This window comes from Anopheles coustani, chromosome X (genome assembly GCF_943734705.1).
Source record: "Anopheles coustani chromosome X, idAnoCousDA_361_x.2, whole genome shotgun sequence".
Classification (NCBI taxonomy): domain Eukaryota; kingdom Metazoa; phylum Arthropoda; class Insecta; order Diptera; family Culicidae; genus Anopheles; species Anopheles coustani.
The window spans coordinates 13,177,163-13,194,495 of record NC_071290.1 but is presented as its reverse complement, the minus strand read 5'-3'; the positions used below and the strand labels follow the sequence as shown (position 1 = coordinate 13,194,495).

General features: G+C 44.6%; 1 long non-coding RNA gene across 1 annotated transcript; it reads right to left on the bottom strand.

The window, feature by feature from the left end:
• Nucleotides 1-962: 962 nt before the first annotated feature.
• LOC131269578 (uncharacterized) lies at nucleotides 963-13,557 on the bottom strand. The gene is made up of 4 exons (XR_009179012.1): nucleotides 13,376-13,557; nucleotides 1,671-1,977; nucleotides 1,348-1,600; nucleotides 963-1,184 (listed from the first exon to the last, which is right to left on the bottom strand). It is a non-coding gene; the product is annotated as an uncharacterized LOC131269578 (long non-coding RNA).
• Between the last annotated feature and the right edge of the window lie 3,776 nt (nucleotides 13,558-17,333).

The following is a 17,333-nucleotide window of genomic DNA, read 5'->3' as shown; positions in this document are numbered from 1 at the left end:
TGCGGCAGCGGGCGTCTATAAATATACCCTGCGGGATGTGTTCCGGCAGCATTCGCTCGTTGAATCTCGAAGCCAGCGGACGTGGAAGAGTTATTTCCTTTTGGGGTGTGATTGTACGTCATTTTGAACGCCTTGTTCCCTTGTTCACGTGGTGTTACCGTGGTGTGCTTTTGGAAGCTGTGAAAAGAAACACAAAGAAACGTGAGTGAGTACCGAAAGACTCGACCACAGAGGTGACGGAGGAAAACCGGCAACGAACTTACCGAGGCCATCGTGCCGACGTGCGGGTTTTTGTGCGCCAGGTTTCGCACGGTTTCAGTTGTTTACGAAGTCGTAGAATATCGCTGCTCTTCAAACGCGAGAGAACATTCCGCAACGGAAGCGAAATCCCTGTGCGGTGAGGTCTTGCCCAGTGCCTTGTGTGTGTGTGCGTGGGTGTGCCTTCGTGCCGGTGAACTGGCCACGGTGTTGCGTAACTTCCGGTGCCTTGCGGTTAAGAGAAAGGCTTCAACCAACGCGCGCAACCATGGCGATCGCCTTTGACGGCGCGAGCGTGCCAGACTCGGATCAGCAACCAACCAGCAGCAGCAATAGTAGCAGCAGCAGCAGCAGCTTGACCGACGGTCCACCAATTCAACCTCTCCCCGGGCAGGTCGTGCCTCCGGGCGTCCCACCGTCAACGCCGGCCACACCAGCACCGGCCCAGCAACAAGGTGCTCCAGCGTTCGCGTTCGGTGTACAACCGCCGGCGCCGGCCCCTGAACCGGCACACGAACCGCTCAACATTGGGGACACGTTCCTTCATCTACGCATGGTTGCCGAGATGATGGTCGAAGGTAAGCATAGGTGTAATCTCTGCGTGTGTGTGTGGGCGGTGTGTGTGTGTGCTTAGTGTTCGAACCGCCAGTATTGTGACCACCTCTGATGCACGTTTCCTTCTTGCTGCTCTCGTCCGATTCCTTTCGCGCAGAGTATGATGCCCAGATGGAGCAAGCAGATGAAGGTGTCGAGGACGAGGACGACGACGACGACGACGACGAGGACGGCAGCGGCAACCTGAACACCTTCGGCTGCCCGTTATGCCTGATGGTGAAGGTCATCCTGAAGAACCGCCTGTAGATCGTGCCATCGTGTCTCCATTGACTACTCTCGATGTCGATTCGTCGCGTGCGGTTGTGGTGCAACTGCAGAGCATCCATTTATCCCAACGGAAGCGGAAAATATCGATAAGATAGAGAGAGTAATGAAGACATCAATTAGATAACGTGTTTTTTCCAACGTTTTGGTGGCGTTTCATTTTTTTTCTATCCATCTACACACGAAGGTGTACCATATACATAAACTAACCACTCTCTTTAGTTTAGCATTTAGTTACTGTTTGTTGGTGTTGTGGGTTCATTTAGAAAATACAACTTTCGGTTTTGAACAGTTGGTTTCACACTAGAAAACGTCGCAGCTTCCAATGCATCGACCGTCCAAACGGTTGGCTTGATGGTGTTGGTGTGTAAGTTTTAGTTTTTTTTCCAATATAAACAAGGTAGGGTAATTGTTTACGTTCTATGTGCCTCATCGGAATGCGAAATGCGACACGATGTTTGGGCTGGAAAGAGCAGGAAGGAAGAAGATAGAGTTTAACGTTGTTGATCGTAATTACTTTTAGTAAAACAAACCCCCTGTTGTCGAACGCTACCAGCACCAGTGCCGGTTCGGTTTCGCTCCTCAAAGCACAGGCTGTGATATCTCTTAAGGAGTTCCTCCGTTTCGCTTTGTGTTCACTCGACCTGCGCCCAGCCATCCGCGTGTTTCCATCTTTTTGATTGGTTTCTTCTTTAATCCACTTCACATTCGGCGTTTTCTTCTTTTTTTTTTCGTTTCCAAATTCGCCCATGGGAATTTTCTGTCATGTTGCACTTTATGTGTCCCATTGGGTGGGTTTCGGTTTTGTTCTTCCCTCCTTGCGTGATGCTGGTGGTCAACCTGTAAATACGAGCATGAAGTAAACGAGGTGCGTTAAGTTTTTGTTGTTGGTAAATAATTTAACATAATTTCTATTACTTATTTTTAAATTTAAACCATATATAGCATATTTTTACCCTTTGCTTCCATCTCTTTCCTTTTTTTAAATCGCCTTTGATTTATTTGCAATTTCCCTCGGTTTCCCATTGTCTATTTACTCCACCTTAAGCCCCTTTTGGCAAACAATTATCTTGTTAAATTTAGGTCCAATCCCAAAGAAACTCAAAGACGGTACGGACACTAGTTCTAGTGGAAAGGTTTCAGTGTATGATCAATTCCAAGCGAACATTCTACATTCAATACACCGTCGAAACCCGGCTCGAGGTTTACTTTTGTTCTAAACTGTAAGTATCTAGCAACTAGGATGTGATACAAACATCATAAAACAGAGCAGACAAGTACAAAATGAATGGTATAAGACGCAGCTTTGCACCACCTCGTGGCCTCTCCGTTTGGAAATGTTTATATGCGGTCTGGTTGGTTGAGTAGCAGTGACGTGGGTTTTGTGGTGTGATATTGGAAGCAAAGCGAAATCCCGTTGTGCCGAAGCAAGCGGAAGGAAGCGTTAGTGATAAGCTAGCATAAGGTAGCACTAAGTAAATTTGTTTTTTTTTTCTCGTATATAACTAACCAGAAAGCAGAGAAGAAGAAGCGAACAAAGTTAAGGAACAGAGTTCTTAAACTACACACATTATGATACCAATACGCGCGTGCAAAAAGAGATATCTTTGAAGTCGTTCTAGCATTTTGAAGAAGACTTTTGAGAGTAGACCATGTTACAATTGCAATTTGCTAAGGACAAAACATATATACAGATAGATTTAGGCTATACCAATGCTTCATTGATGGCATTATTAAATGAACCCACTTCTACATTAACGGTAAAAATATATACTCTATACACTTTACTACACATTGCTTGAACCTAACCTCTAAACCCTGCAAAAAATGGCGTTTCGTGCCAAACCAATTATGAACCTTTTTTCTCGTACGATGGAACAATGAGATAATTCACTTAACGTAATTGTAACAGTAGCTATCTTACCCCGGATAAATATTTCACCGAAAATCAGAAAGATTAAAAAAGGTCGAAATAGAGTGAGCTCGACAAATCAGAAACAAACAATGTGTGTACGGTACAATAAGGCGTGGTGCGAAACATATATATTTACAGCTGTAAAATTAATAACAAATGCTACAACCGTTAGTAGATAAGACTGTGTGCGCCTTCAGATCAAACACAAGCAAGCATATTGGGATACCGGCGTGTGACCAACAGTTTAATGGAAAACCGATTATGAAACAGAACCACATTCAGTAAGCGCTCCGTTCGTGTTCTCTAACCGTCAAAAGATGATGTAAATAAAGCTGTACAAAACTCTTCAAAACCCACTTTTTTGATCTTTTAAATTGCTTATGCGTTGGTGGAAGTTGTAAATATCACAAACTATATGTTGCACTGTAAAACATTTAATCCCTTAAAATACATTTTGAATTATTCCAAGGCAATGTGTTTTTATCGTCGTATGTCGCCGTCTTCGGTTCATTAAACCCTTCATGCATCGCGAGTCCATCAACTTCATTACCGTTTTGTTCCGCACCTGCGCTCGCTCACATCCTTGACTATCAAGAATACTATTTAAAATGTACAGTCGATATCAGACTTACGCGGATAATGGGGACCATTACTATGTGCTGACAAAGCAAAAAATCTAAAACTTATGTGCATTGAATATACACATAAAACTTGAGTTTTTAATATAAATTTAAAGTGGAGCTTCAAATAATGTCAAAAGGGTTTAATTATTGTAAGAATTTTCGGGAGGACTTCGTGAGTAAGGTAACCTTACACCTTGAGGTACAGTTTGCTACTGTTTATTATTCTGTCAAATAAAATTACTGTTTATTGTTCTGTCAAATGTCTGTTCTTTGCGTTAGTTTATAATTCATTTGACTTAGTTCCCAATTCGCTTTTCATTAATTCTTTTCATTACTCCTTTTCTCTATTCCAATGATATCCGCCACAATGTAGGCAACCTACTGAGCTTAATACCTAATTTCCCACAATTACAGTGACCGGCAGGAAAAAGTGAACTCTTCGAATTTTGTTGATTTTCGCTCAATATTTTTTTCTCAATCCAACTAAATATACTGCAAGTATTTTTCGTATATTGATTAACATATTTCATATAAGATCCACTAATGAGTAAGCGAAAACAAACATATTTTGATTTTGAGAAAAAACTAATAAAAAAAAGTATCTAAAAAAACCGTAACAAGAAAAAGTCCCCACTTCAGTTATTCATTATTATACATAAAATAAGAAATAATAAATGCATTTTGATATTTTATGTGTTCTCTTCTAGCTTTTAGAACCTGCTGAAGGCGCTTTGGCATGCTTTCTACTAGGTTTTTTAGTTTTTGGGGATTTTATTCTTCTCAAGCGCGCATTAGAGCTTTAAAATTGTCGTTTTTATCAGTTTTGTCCACCCTGGCATCGAGAACTGCCCACAAATTCTTAATCTCCGGGGTCTGAGGAGGCCATTTCAACAGTTTTGTCCGACAAGACGGGAAGAAAGACTTCGTCTTCTTGGCGGTATGTCGAACTTGGCCCCGCCGGGCTGCGTGGAACTTCCCCCCGCCGGGAGAACGAACTTCTCTTCAAGGCCCGTCAGGATCAGTGAAATCTACAGATTTTGTTGCAGGATGTTTATGTTTCTGTAATCTGCAGTTTTAACACCGTTAATGTTCCCAAGGCTCCCCACTCCACAGGACGAAAAACAACACCAGACCACCATATTGCCTCTTCGATCTGCGCTGTATACGTTCATGCCATCTTCGATTAAAAAGTTCAAATTTTGATTGGTTGGACCACAGAACCGTTTTCCAGTACTCTAGAGGCATAGCAGCATGTTCCTAAGCGAGCTTAAGACGCTTGGCCTTATTGGTCATGCTCTTATAAAGAAGCCTCCTAGCAAGTCTGCTCTGTAACCCGTATGCAACAAGCCGACGACGGATAGTTCTTTCGAAAACTGATGAGTGAAGTGTTTCCATGACCTCTCTGACAGTTACTTTTGGATTTTTTTGATCTCACGAATGATCTTAGTGTCCATGCGTGCATCTGTTTTGCACATGTCTCTCCTACCAGGGCGATCCGCCTACGATTTTTCCTACCGCTGCCTTGTGGATTTCGTGCTTTGAATGAATTACTTGGTAAAATCCCAAATGAAGCCCCCCCAGCCGAAATCGCTATTGTGGCTACACCATTTGTGAGCGGATGCACCTTAAAGGTATGCAATTGGTGAAACAAATGCCGTTGTGTGAACCGTTTGAATTGAATTCTCATTAAATTAAAGATGATGATTATACTGGAAAGGATGTACAACATAAACTCCCTCATGCATTACTTACATGAGTGTATCAAAATTCGGCTACGCCATCAACCTACGGGTGCGGTATGAGAGGGGCCCATGGGCGCGCCGCCGTTTCAAACTCATTTCTTCAGTCCAACTCATTGGTTTATGATCTCCATCTTGCTCAGTTTAACCGATTAGTTCAAGTCATTACAGCTTCTAACGGAAATTCAACTGTTCAAATATTCAAACTGAATTGATGTGCCACCTATTGCATACTTTCAGGCGAACATGTGGAAAAAATGACGACGATGCGGCGACGGGGGGGCTTCATTTGGGATTATACCAATTACTTCAATGTAAATGAGTGTCATAAAACATATTTTACGCAAGGTAATTTCTTGTAACACTCAAATTAATGAGATACCAAAACCTGATATTAACAAATTGTATATCTACAACCAAATATGAATTAAACACGTGATCATACATGTATAAATATCAGAAATGGTGCTAACAAACCTAAAAAATATTAAAACGCAATAAATTGGTTAGCCCTCAATGGAAAAGTTTATGCAAAGCTCTAATTTTAAAAGTGGGCACTTTTTCTTGTCACTGTTTTTTTAGATAATTTTTTTTATTATTTTTTTCTCAAAATCAAAATATGTTTGTTTTCGCTTACTCATTAGTGGATCTTATATGAAATATGTTAATCAATATACGAAAAATACTTGCAGTATATTTAGTTGGATTGAGAAAAAAATATTGAGCGAAAATTAAAAAAATTCGAAGTGGGCACTTTTTCCTGCCGGTCACTGTATGTTCGATGGTATTGGTAATGCTGTTCGATGGGCTGCTAATTGAATCTCAAAATATTAATTTTATAACCTTACCAGCATAACAAACTTATAACAGAGTTCCAAATTGATTAAGAAAAACATTTGCAATAATTGAACATGAGAAAGTGTCAGTTGTAACGTTCAAAAAGTTCAAACATTTGAAGGCGATTTCGGTGCAACGGCTTGAGGCTTTGACGATCCGCGCATTACGCAATTTGGCGGCGCATGTACTGTACCTGTTTTAGCGTCGCCGCACCAACATTATCTGATGGTTCAAGTGCGCGGTTGGCTACAGCAGCACGTGCAGAGTCCGTCAGAACAAGGAAGAGTGTGGAAGTGTGGTGGGATCAGCCAAGATCGATTTTATGGATCCATCACCTTGTTTTTCGAAAATCCCGTTCGAAATGCCTCAAATGCCCTTCAACCCGAATCGGTTGGTCGGTTGGTTTCGACCTATTTGATGTTCGTGCCATCCCTCGTGTCGAAACTACGCCTTTCCCGGTTCTAAACGGTAACTTGGATAGCGTTTTGATGAAACCAACCCATGGCATCGCGCGCTTTGAGCTCATTTGATGTCCAAAAACCGCATGTTCTAGTGCCATCAGAGTGATCATCAAGCACGCGCAACTTTTGACGCGCTGTTCGCCTCTGCGCACACTTCAAAACGACCTTCCTTCCGACGGCGAGTCTATGCTAGTCTAGTGCAGTATTTCTTTGGAGCATGGGATGATGATTTTCTGAAGGAAACTCAACGATCAGGAAGAAAGCACGGCTACACGCGCTACAGCGGGGAACGCTTTACGGAGCGAGTTGCGAGGGGGTTGATCGGTGGTTCGGTCTGGCTGGGGCTTGGTTGGTGTAAGTAATGACGATTTCGTCATTTCACGCAGTGAAGGACAGAGCCGGGAAAGTAGTGCGAGATAGCATGATGGTTTTATCTGTTATTGACAGAATATTATGATACAGCCACATTGCGATTCCCGCCATCGGGATATACCCCCGATCGAGGGTATAAGATCGGGGGTAATCGGCGCCCGGTAACTAACACGCGTCAACAAACGAAATGATGGCCGACTTCACTTTGTCTCGACAAGCGACAAGCAGAGTACGAAACATCGGTTTTTACCCCTCTTGGCCGTGCTCCATTTCCCTGGTCCATCCATTCTTCCGAGTCACCCATGTTTACCACCCTCCCCCCCCCCCCCCCCCCTCTCTCCACCACCTCTCATTACCGCGTCTATCAACGCAGTCGGACCAGCGAGGTGGCCAATTGTTGTGTTTTAAGGGTTTGCCGATTCCCCACCGCGTCCCAACACCGCAGCTTCAGGCTCCACTCCCGGTCCTTCAATGTTCGCACCGGCAGTTCGCATTCTAGATGCAAAACATTGCCAACGGCAGCGATCGATTTTTCAAATCAATTATTTGATTTCCAACTGATAATACAGCCGTGTACAACGTTTTCAATGCACGGTGTTAGCCAAATATGATTCTCAAAATATTTGTAGAATTTATCGTGATGCGGAAAATGTTTGCTCGCAGATCAGACAAGTAGAAATCTAACATAAAATACATTTGCTTCGCAGAGTAAAAAACTTAACTTGAACTAGTAGCTACATGATCCATGTTATTCACTGGAAAGTTAACCACCTTATTTGAATGAGCGGGAAATTACTTTTCTATTACTATTATTACTATTAGTACTCCTTGGCTGCTAACGACCATAGGTGTACACCTCGGGAGCAAAGGCTAAATGTAAACGCGGAATGTGTACCGGAAAACGAAGGGACCCAAAACCCAACCCAAGCCCGGGACTAAATAACTTTTTATCTAGATATCGGATTGATTTGAAATTTTCAGTGAAGATACTTGAGGGTGTTTGCCAAAATATTGTTTAACTGTTTTAATTTTAAAAATTCATTAAGTTTGTTAATTTCAGGTTCCAAAAAATTTCACCCAACCTGCAGATGTTTTCCCAACCTGCAGATTGTTTCCCAGAGCAGCATGTCAACACGGGAGCACAACCCCCCCCCCCCCCCCCCCCCCCCCCCGATTGGCGCGCATTATCAGCATGTTGTCAGCACCATTCGATCGTATCGCAAAGCGAACCCTTTGCTCCCGAGGTGTACCTCTCGGGCGGCAAATCAAATGGCAAATGGCCTTTTCGTTACCGAAGGCGATCGTGGTGGAGGCTGCGCGAACCGTCGACTCGTGGGGTTGGGGAGGGGGGGGGGGGGGTTGTCTGGGTGTGTGTGTTAGGGTACCTTTCGCCGCGCTTTTTCCATGGCATTCGTAGACGTCTGAGCCGTCTCCCAGCCGCTGGCGTCGGCGATATGTTTTTCGACACCGTGAAGAAGGGTAAACCAGAGGCAGAGGAAAACGGTTATGCCGGCAGTCGTAATTCGGCAGCGCAAACGCTGTCTTTTTGGGTACAAGTTTTTAATAATTTTTTTCTCAAAATTAACATATGTTTATTGTCGCTAGCTCATAGGTGAACCTCATAAAGAACATATCAAACGAGATACAAAAAATATTTGCAGTGTATTTAGTTGCATAAAGAAAAAAATATTGAACGAAAATCAAAAAAATTCAAAGCGGGCACTTTTCCGTGCCGGTCACTGTATATATATATATATATCAGTTGTGAGCAAGCACGTGGTGCCTCCGCTTTTGGCATTGTACTGTTACACTCTCGCATTGTGCTGTGCTGGTGGCGGAGTCTGCCTGTCTGACATCGTCTGCCTGTCTGACGTCATATGAACGGGCGGACGAACTGAAGCCGTGGAAACTTCAAAGCTTGTAAACACATGGAACTGCATTTAGGGGGAGGAGAAGAGGGGGAGTCTTCTTTCCCTGAACCGCGAGACAGTAGGGTTTACACTGCGGCTAGTTCACCGGCACCACCGAGCATGATTCCCTAAATCCCCCTCACAATCTCCCCAAAAATGGGGGGCCCCAATCCTCCCTTCGCAATTCTTACGCACATTGAGGAAAAAGACCGGATGGTCAACCACTACCTTGCTTCACGGTTTAACGGTTCATCGAACTTTATTTCACAATATGAGAAACAATATTTCATATTGTTCCATATCACAAGGATGAGCCTCAGGATGACCTTCACCATAAGTTTTTCCGGTTGCCGCTGCCGTCCTCGTCGTCCTCGTTGTCGTCGACACCTTCACCTGCTTACACCGGCTGGGCGTCACATTCTGCGCGAAAAAAAGCGCAGCAACAGTCGGAGCGCGATATCGATTCTTACAATCACAATCAGCGCCGGCGGTTGAGGTGAGGGGGGTGGAATCGCTGGTTCTCCCGCCAGGGATGTCGGTGGTGGCATGACCGGCGTTGGGACGTCCGGACTGGCGACCGGAGGGTGGACCGATGGACCATCGGTCATGGTGCTCCTGCTGCTGCTGGTGGCTGGTTGCCGACCCCAGTCTGGCACGCTCCAGATGCTCCCCATGTTAAGGCGCTTCGTTTGTAGCTTTTTCCTGAACCGCAAGAAAACGAAACTGATTTAACACCGTGGCTAGTTCACCGGCACGAAAAGACACACTCACTGGTCAAGACCTTTCACACGTGCGGTAACTCTGGATACAGTACCTAGTATCTTGTTTCTTGTCAGCAACTCGTCAACGTGCACTTCTCAAGTCGGAAGAATATTTTACAGGGATGAGCTCCTGCACCAACGAAGGCCTGCGGTAGAATGGCATAAGCTCCCCATTGCTCTTGCTTTTAAACGATCGCCTGGAGCTAAACAAATGGTAGGATTGAAATCCCGCTGGACGACGGGAACTGCCGATCATTATGGCGCTGCGCATTCCGCGATGCGATTAGATGGTGATATGCTGCGACGATGCTCGAAAGGTATGTGTGCGTAAATGTGTCATTTTAAAATTATTTCAGACGAGACCGGCATCAATAACCACATCAATAAGGTCCGGGCTCCGCCAGCGGGATTGACTGCCGATTGGCTATTTCCACATAGTTTTTCGACTCACTCTCGAGGGTGATCGCGATTGCGACCAAAGGCGAGCACGATTCGATACGCATGAGCAACCCTTTCACGACCAAGGGAAATATTTTTCCCATCTACAAAACTCGTTACTGTTTGTAAAACTATTATCAAAACGATACTTTTGAAACGACACATCAAAGAAAACATTATGTCAAAGGCCTCAAATGACTTTCTGAACGAATCAACAAAAAAGCACTATTAAAATTAATTGCCCAAAAACCAAACCATTCGTGCGTTCAACCAACAACAAAAACTTAGTATTTGGCAAGTTGATGAATTTATTATTATTTTCATAGAAACGGCTAAGATCTGTGTTTTTTTTTTATTTTTATCATGTGATTTGTAGTGGAAAGCAAATAAAAGAAATTCCGATATCATAACTATACTGGTCATTTATTTACTTTTATGGTTTATATGGTAAAATATTTCCCATGAAATTATAAAAAAAAACCTACACATACTGCTAGGGTTTTCTGGTGATATTCTCTTATTTTACACGCCAAATAGCCAAAATATTGTGTTGTATTGCCAATTTTAGACTTGAATAGATTCAAGTCCTGAAAGGGTTAATTGTTCGCCCGACTTCTGTGCAATGGCGCGCTATGACGGTGGAAACGCGAGTATCAACGGTGGTACGGCGTGCGATCCGTAGGTGAAATTGTCTGTCTCACTAACAGCTATGCTGTTCTGGGCGTGGCGTGGTGCAGACGTTCATGAACCCGAGAGATGAACGTCGAGGTAGATGGCGAGCGAACCGTCTTGTCTGTGTGCGGTGGGGGGTTTGTTTGGGTGTGCTCGATCGCTAATTCCATACTACGTCTGAACGTCTGAACCACGCCACGCCCGGAACAGCATAGCTGTTAGTGAGACAGACAGTTTCACATATTTTCGGTCTGGTCCCGAATATATTCCGGGGTGTCCCTATTTTCTATCGACATTCGCTCTCTCTGCCCGGTTGAGAAGCCGCGAGAAAGGCGATCTCGATGGTGGTCAAGATTTGGAGTCGCGACCGCAGAAGCCGGTTGAGTGGTTCAAAGAAAGCCCTTAATACGCCAGCGAAGAAGCGGTGAACGTTCAATGTCGTTCAACCGGCTGTTACATTGGCCCAATAGCAGCGCCAGACTGACATCGCACACCCCGCGCAGCATCAGTGCCACGGCAGAGGCGTACAGTGAGTGCCTAGTGGTCTGAGAACGACACCAAATACATATGCGTGGTACGCAGTTGGTCCATCATAGTTTTGGAGACGTAACAGTGATCGATTCGCGAACCGGAACCACGGGTGATATGGGAGAACTCAACATCGTTTCCTCTGATGGCCTCCCTGCTGTCACACAAAGCTAATCCGTCCCAACGATTTCAGCGATTCATCCATCTCAACCAACTTAGAGCGAGTCTCGTTCTGTCGGCTTCGGGTCTTGTGTCGGGGTTTTTCTTTAAAGTTTAAAGAACTTGCTCGCAGCAGACCGGAGACGGCGGGTTTAGGTTTAGCGCCCGGGGTCGTATTAACGACGCATGGAGAAGAGGGTGCCAGGACGGCCGGTGCGATCTCCGTGGCGGTCGGTGTGCGCACCGGGACAGTCGGTGTGCACACCGGTACGATCGGTGCGCTCGCCGGGGCGGTCGGTGCACTTGCCGGGGCGCTCTTTGGTGGTGCAACTGGTGCTGATGTGCGGCTCGTTGCTGCAAAACAGTGACTGAAGGTACTGTGTGCCGATTGATGGGCGGTATCAACAAAAAAATCTGGAGATTTTTTTCGTAAAACTTAAGTAATTTTTTTAAATATTTGTTTTGAGTATATTATATCAAAACCTATAGCCCCACGGCCACGAGAGGCGAAACACATTTTCGGCACTCACTTTTTCCCGACTATGAGTGCTGAAATTATTTTTTCGCAATCTGTGGATGGACTACGAAAATGGTAGCGAAAACAGGGTGAAAATGTTTTAACAGCTCAAATGTAAACTCAAATTGAGAGCATTTTAAGTCAAACGGACATTATTAGATGAGAAAGCAGATTCATGAAAACATATTCTGGCAAGGTTGCGATCTGGGGATTTCATCACGGGGCTTGCTTAAGCTCGGGTCCCCCGAGTAAATGATCAATAGCCGGCACGGTAATTGACCGCACGTCTGGGGATTGAGTAGCGCTAGGGAGCACGGTGAACGATCGTACGTAAAACAAATCCCACACCGCCAGCGTGTGGCGTATTGTCTTTTACATTCATGATCAACCGTAAAACGAATCAATTAATGAATAACACTTCCCCAGCATGCAACATCATAGCTGATACAATCTGTCAAACAGATTACGCATGGATGAGAAAATTCTTTCTGACAGATTGAGCAGCTGAATTACGCAATAACATTAGCGATTACGCGTCGTTTACCGTCCCCTTAACGACCAAAGGTGTAAACCTCGGGAGCAAAGGCTTAATGTAAACGCGGAATGTGTACCGGAAAACGAAGCGTCCCAAAACCCAACCCAAGCCCGGGGCTAAATAACTTTTTATCTAGACGTCGGACCGATATGAAATTTTCAGTGAAAGTTATATTCATCAAATTAACATACTTAATGAATTTTTAAAATTATAAAATTTAAACAATATTTTGGGAAACACCCTCAAGTATCTTCACTGAAAGTTTCCAATCGATCCGACGTCTAGATAAAAAGTTATTTAGGATGAAGTACAGGAAAATTGAGTCTCTGAGGCAAAACTACTAGCCCCTGGGTTTGGGTTGGTTTTCCATTTATAATGCGTACCGAGCGAGTTGCGAGGGGGTTGATCGGTGGTTCGGTCTGGCTGGGGCTTGGTTGGTGGCTAGACTTTACACTGCGGTGACCGTACGGGCTTTCGCCATTACCCTTTACGATTTCGTCATTACTTACACACCCTGGTCAAACCTTACACAGCTTCCTACACTCACACGGAAGCTGAGGTGGGTTTCAATAGTTATTTATATCGCTTCCCTTCCTCCCTAAGCGAACGAGCCTCGACGACGGCGGTTGTCGTGATTATGTTTGTTTAAAGGACGCGAACACACGGAAGAATGGACACGAAAAATTATACACGTTTGATGCGTTCCATCGGAATTCAAAACACGACCAGAATGGCCGGAGAGAGGAGCAAGAAAGAAGAAAATAGACTTACACATCACATACGGCCGTATAATTGAACCGGACCAAAATGTTTCAAAATACTCCATCGTTTTTAGCTAACTCCTTCAACACAGCATTCGAAAGACCAAGACCTCTTAGACGGCACGCACAATACAGCAGCAAAAACACATGGCAGAAAAATCACGCGTTCGGTACGTCAGTATCGCGAACACAGAGAACACAGAAATTTCTCACAGAGAACAGTGAAGGACAGAGCCGGGAAAGTAGTGCGAGATAGCATGATGGTTTTATCTGTTATTGACAGAATATTATGATACAGCCACATTGCGATTCCCGCCATCGGGATATACCCCCGATCGAGGGTATAAGATCGGGGGTAATCGGCGCCCGGTAACTAACACGCGTCAACAAACGAAATGATGGCCGACTTCACTTTGTCTCGACAAGCGACAAGCAGAGTACGAAACATCGGTTTTTACCCCTCTTGGCCGTGCTCCATTTCCCTGGTCCATCCATTCTTCCGAGTCACCCATGTTTACCACCCTCCCCCCCCCCCCCCCCCTCTCTCCACCACCTCTCATTACCGCGTCTATCAACGCAGTCGGACCAGCGAGGTGGCCAATTGTTGTGTTTTAAGGGTTTGCCGATTCCCCACCGCGTCCCAACACCGCAGCTTCAGGCTCCACTCCCGGTCCTTCAATGTTCGCACCGGCAGTTCGCATTCTAGATGCAAAACATTGCCAACGGCAGCGATCGATTTTTCAAATCAATTATTTGATTTCCAACTGATAATACAGCCGTGTACAACGTTTTCAATGCACGGTGTTAGCCAAATATGATTCTCAAAATATTTGTAGAATTTATCGTGATGCGGAAAATGTTTGCTCGCAGATCAGACAAGTAGAAATCTAACATAAAATACATTTGCTTCGCAGAGTAAAAAACTTAACTTGAACTAGTAGCTACATGATCCATGTTATTCACTGGAAAGTTAACCACCTTATTTGAATGAGCGGGAAATTACTTTTCTATTACTATTATTACTATTAGTACTCCTTGGCTGCTAACGACCATAGGTGTACACCTCGGGAGCAAAGGCTAAATGTAAACGCGGAATGTGTACCGGAAAACGAAGGGACCCAAAACCCAACCCAAGCCCGGGACTAAATAACTTTTTATCTAGATATCGGATTGATTTGAAATTTTCAGTGAAGATACTTGAGGGTGTTTGCCAAAATATTGTTTAACTGTTTTAATTTTAAAAATTCATTAAGTTTGTTAATTTCAGGTTCCAAAAAATTTCACCCAACCTGCAGATGTTTTCCCAACCTGCAGATTGTTTCCCAGAGCAGCATGTCAACACGGGAGCACAACCCCCCCCCCCCCCCCCCCCCCGATTGGCGCGCATTATCAGCATGTTGTCAGCACCATTCGATCGTATCGCAAAGCGAACCCTTTGCTCCCGAGGTGTACCTCTCGGGCGGCAAATCAAATGGCAAATGGCCTTTTCGTTACCGAAGGCGATCGTGGTGGAGGCTGCGCGAACCGTCGACTCGTGGGGTTAGGGAGGGGGGGGGGGGGTTGTCTGGGTGTGTGTGTTAGGGTACCTTTCGCCGCGCTTTTTCCATGGCATTCGTAGACGTCTGAGCCGTCTCCCAGCCGCTGGCGTCGGCGATATGTTTTTCGACACCGTGAAGAAGGGTAAACCAGAGGCAGAGGAAAACGGTTATGCCGGCAGTCGTAATTCGGCAGCGCAAACGCTGTCTTTTTGGGTACAAGTTTTTAATAATGTTATTCTCAAAATTAACATATGTTTATTGTCGCTAGCTCATAGGTGAACCTCATGAAGAACATATCAAACGAGATACAAAAAATATTTGCAGTGTATTTAGTTGGATAAAGAAAAAAATATTGAACGAAAATCAAAAAATTTCGAAACGGGCACTTTTCCGTGCCGGTCACTGTATATATATATATCAATTGTGAGCAAGCACGTGGTACCTCCGCTTTCGCATTGTACTGTTTCACTCTCGCATTGTGCTGTGCTGGTGGCGGCGTCTGCCTGTCTGACATCGTCTGCCTGTCTGACGTCGGCTGAACCTCAAACGGTGGTTGGATTGCTGACCTTGAGAACGCGCCCAAACGGCGGCGCGCCCGCACCGAGCGCAGCGAGCGGACTGCGCTAGGTCTACCGAAAAAGAGAGTTTGTTATTATTTTGAGAAATAAGGGGGGCCCTCGGGCCCCCCTCATACCGCACCCCTAGATTGATTGCGTAGCCGAAATTAACGGCTGGCTCACGCTCACCACTGCGACCACCGTTTGAGGTTTAGCCGTTGTTTGTTTTTAAATTATAGTAGGTTATTCATTAAGTTAGTGTTAAACTATTAGTATTAAACCAAATTTATGAAAGGTAGAATAAACTCCATCCGAGCCCTCTTTCTCCGACCGGACACCGAACCACAAACAGCGTTTCGGCACCAAGGCACTACATGCACCCGGCCGGTTTACCTTTCGCGCACCGACGATGGCTGACGTAGGTACACCCAAACAAACCCCCCAACGCACACAGACAAGACGGTTCGCGCAGCCTCTCAGTTTCAAAGTGGACGCGCATTGCCAAAGGCATCTTCAAAGAGAGAGCTCTCTCATCACTCGAGTGATGGGCATTCCGGAGCGCATTAGCCGTATTACGCTCCGGACTATCGGCTCCGAAGTACCGGTGCAAAGCTTACGGCCCCCCTTTTTTTTGCCGCATAATCTCGCAATGAAAAAGTACTTTTAGCCGTTAGTTCGGAGCCGTTGCTGCTCCGGAGTTGGCTCCAAACTTACTGGAGTTCGTCGGAGCCGATTTTCCCACCACTAAATGGGAACCCAAGATAAACGGGAAAGCAGTTGACGCATAGTGGTTGACGTGAAGGGATCGCATTTCGGCATTTCGTGTGCCCCATGCCGATCTCTTTAAAAGGACAGTTGGCAGGGAAACCGATACCATTCTAGTGCAGTCTCTTGTTGGTGCAGGAGTTCATATCAGTAAAATATTCTTCCTGGTGGCTTTTCAAGGAATACTCGTCTACTACTCGTTAAGAAAAAAGATAGGTAGGTACTTTATCTAGAGTTACAGCACGTGTGAAAGGTCTTGACCAGTGAGAGTGTGCTTTCGTGCCGGTGAACTAGCCACGGTATTAAATCAGTTTCGTTGTCTTGCGGTTCTGGAAGAAGCTAAAAACGAAAAAAGGAACGAGAATCCTGAAGAACTCAATGTCCATTAGTCGCGTGTGCTTGTGATTCGTTTTTTTTTCATACTTCATATGGGCAACTTATAGTTTATCACCTGCTAGACGTCTTCATCGTGCAATATGTTCAATACTATACATCATGTGTGGTAAGAAATGTTTGAAACTCTCCATCAGTGAAACATAGGTTGATGATCGCATCGTTAAAACGTGAAGCACGGTAGTGGTTGATCATCCGGATACCTTAAAACACTGTACACAAATATTTGTTGCAGTTTGCAATACATAAGCCATTGACTGTTCCATTTTTCATCGTTGCCAACGTAGGGTTCTCACCACGATACACCACGGTCATCTCGACCATTCTTTGCTAACCGGCCGAGGTTCGCTTTTTGGAATTGTTGTTGTTGTTGTTTTGGAAAAAATAGACAAATTTTTATCGGTGATAAGTTAAGTCAAAAAAGTTAACCAAGCATGTTTTGCAGTTGTTGTGAGGCATTCATAAAGGAAATAAATAACCCTCCTCCTATGCAATAAAACAAAAGCAATTTTCAGAATAAAAAGCGTCAGTTTTTAGCATACGTATGCAGCAACATTGCACAAAATCTACCAAGTCCATCTGTACCAAACTTGACTGATCTTTTCTTTGGAGTTTACTTGATCTTACAATTTCGCATTCCGAACACCTATCCCTTAAAAATGATGTAAAATAAAAATAACTCGACTTTTATGGAACGATCAGTTTTTAACACAAA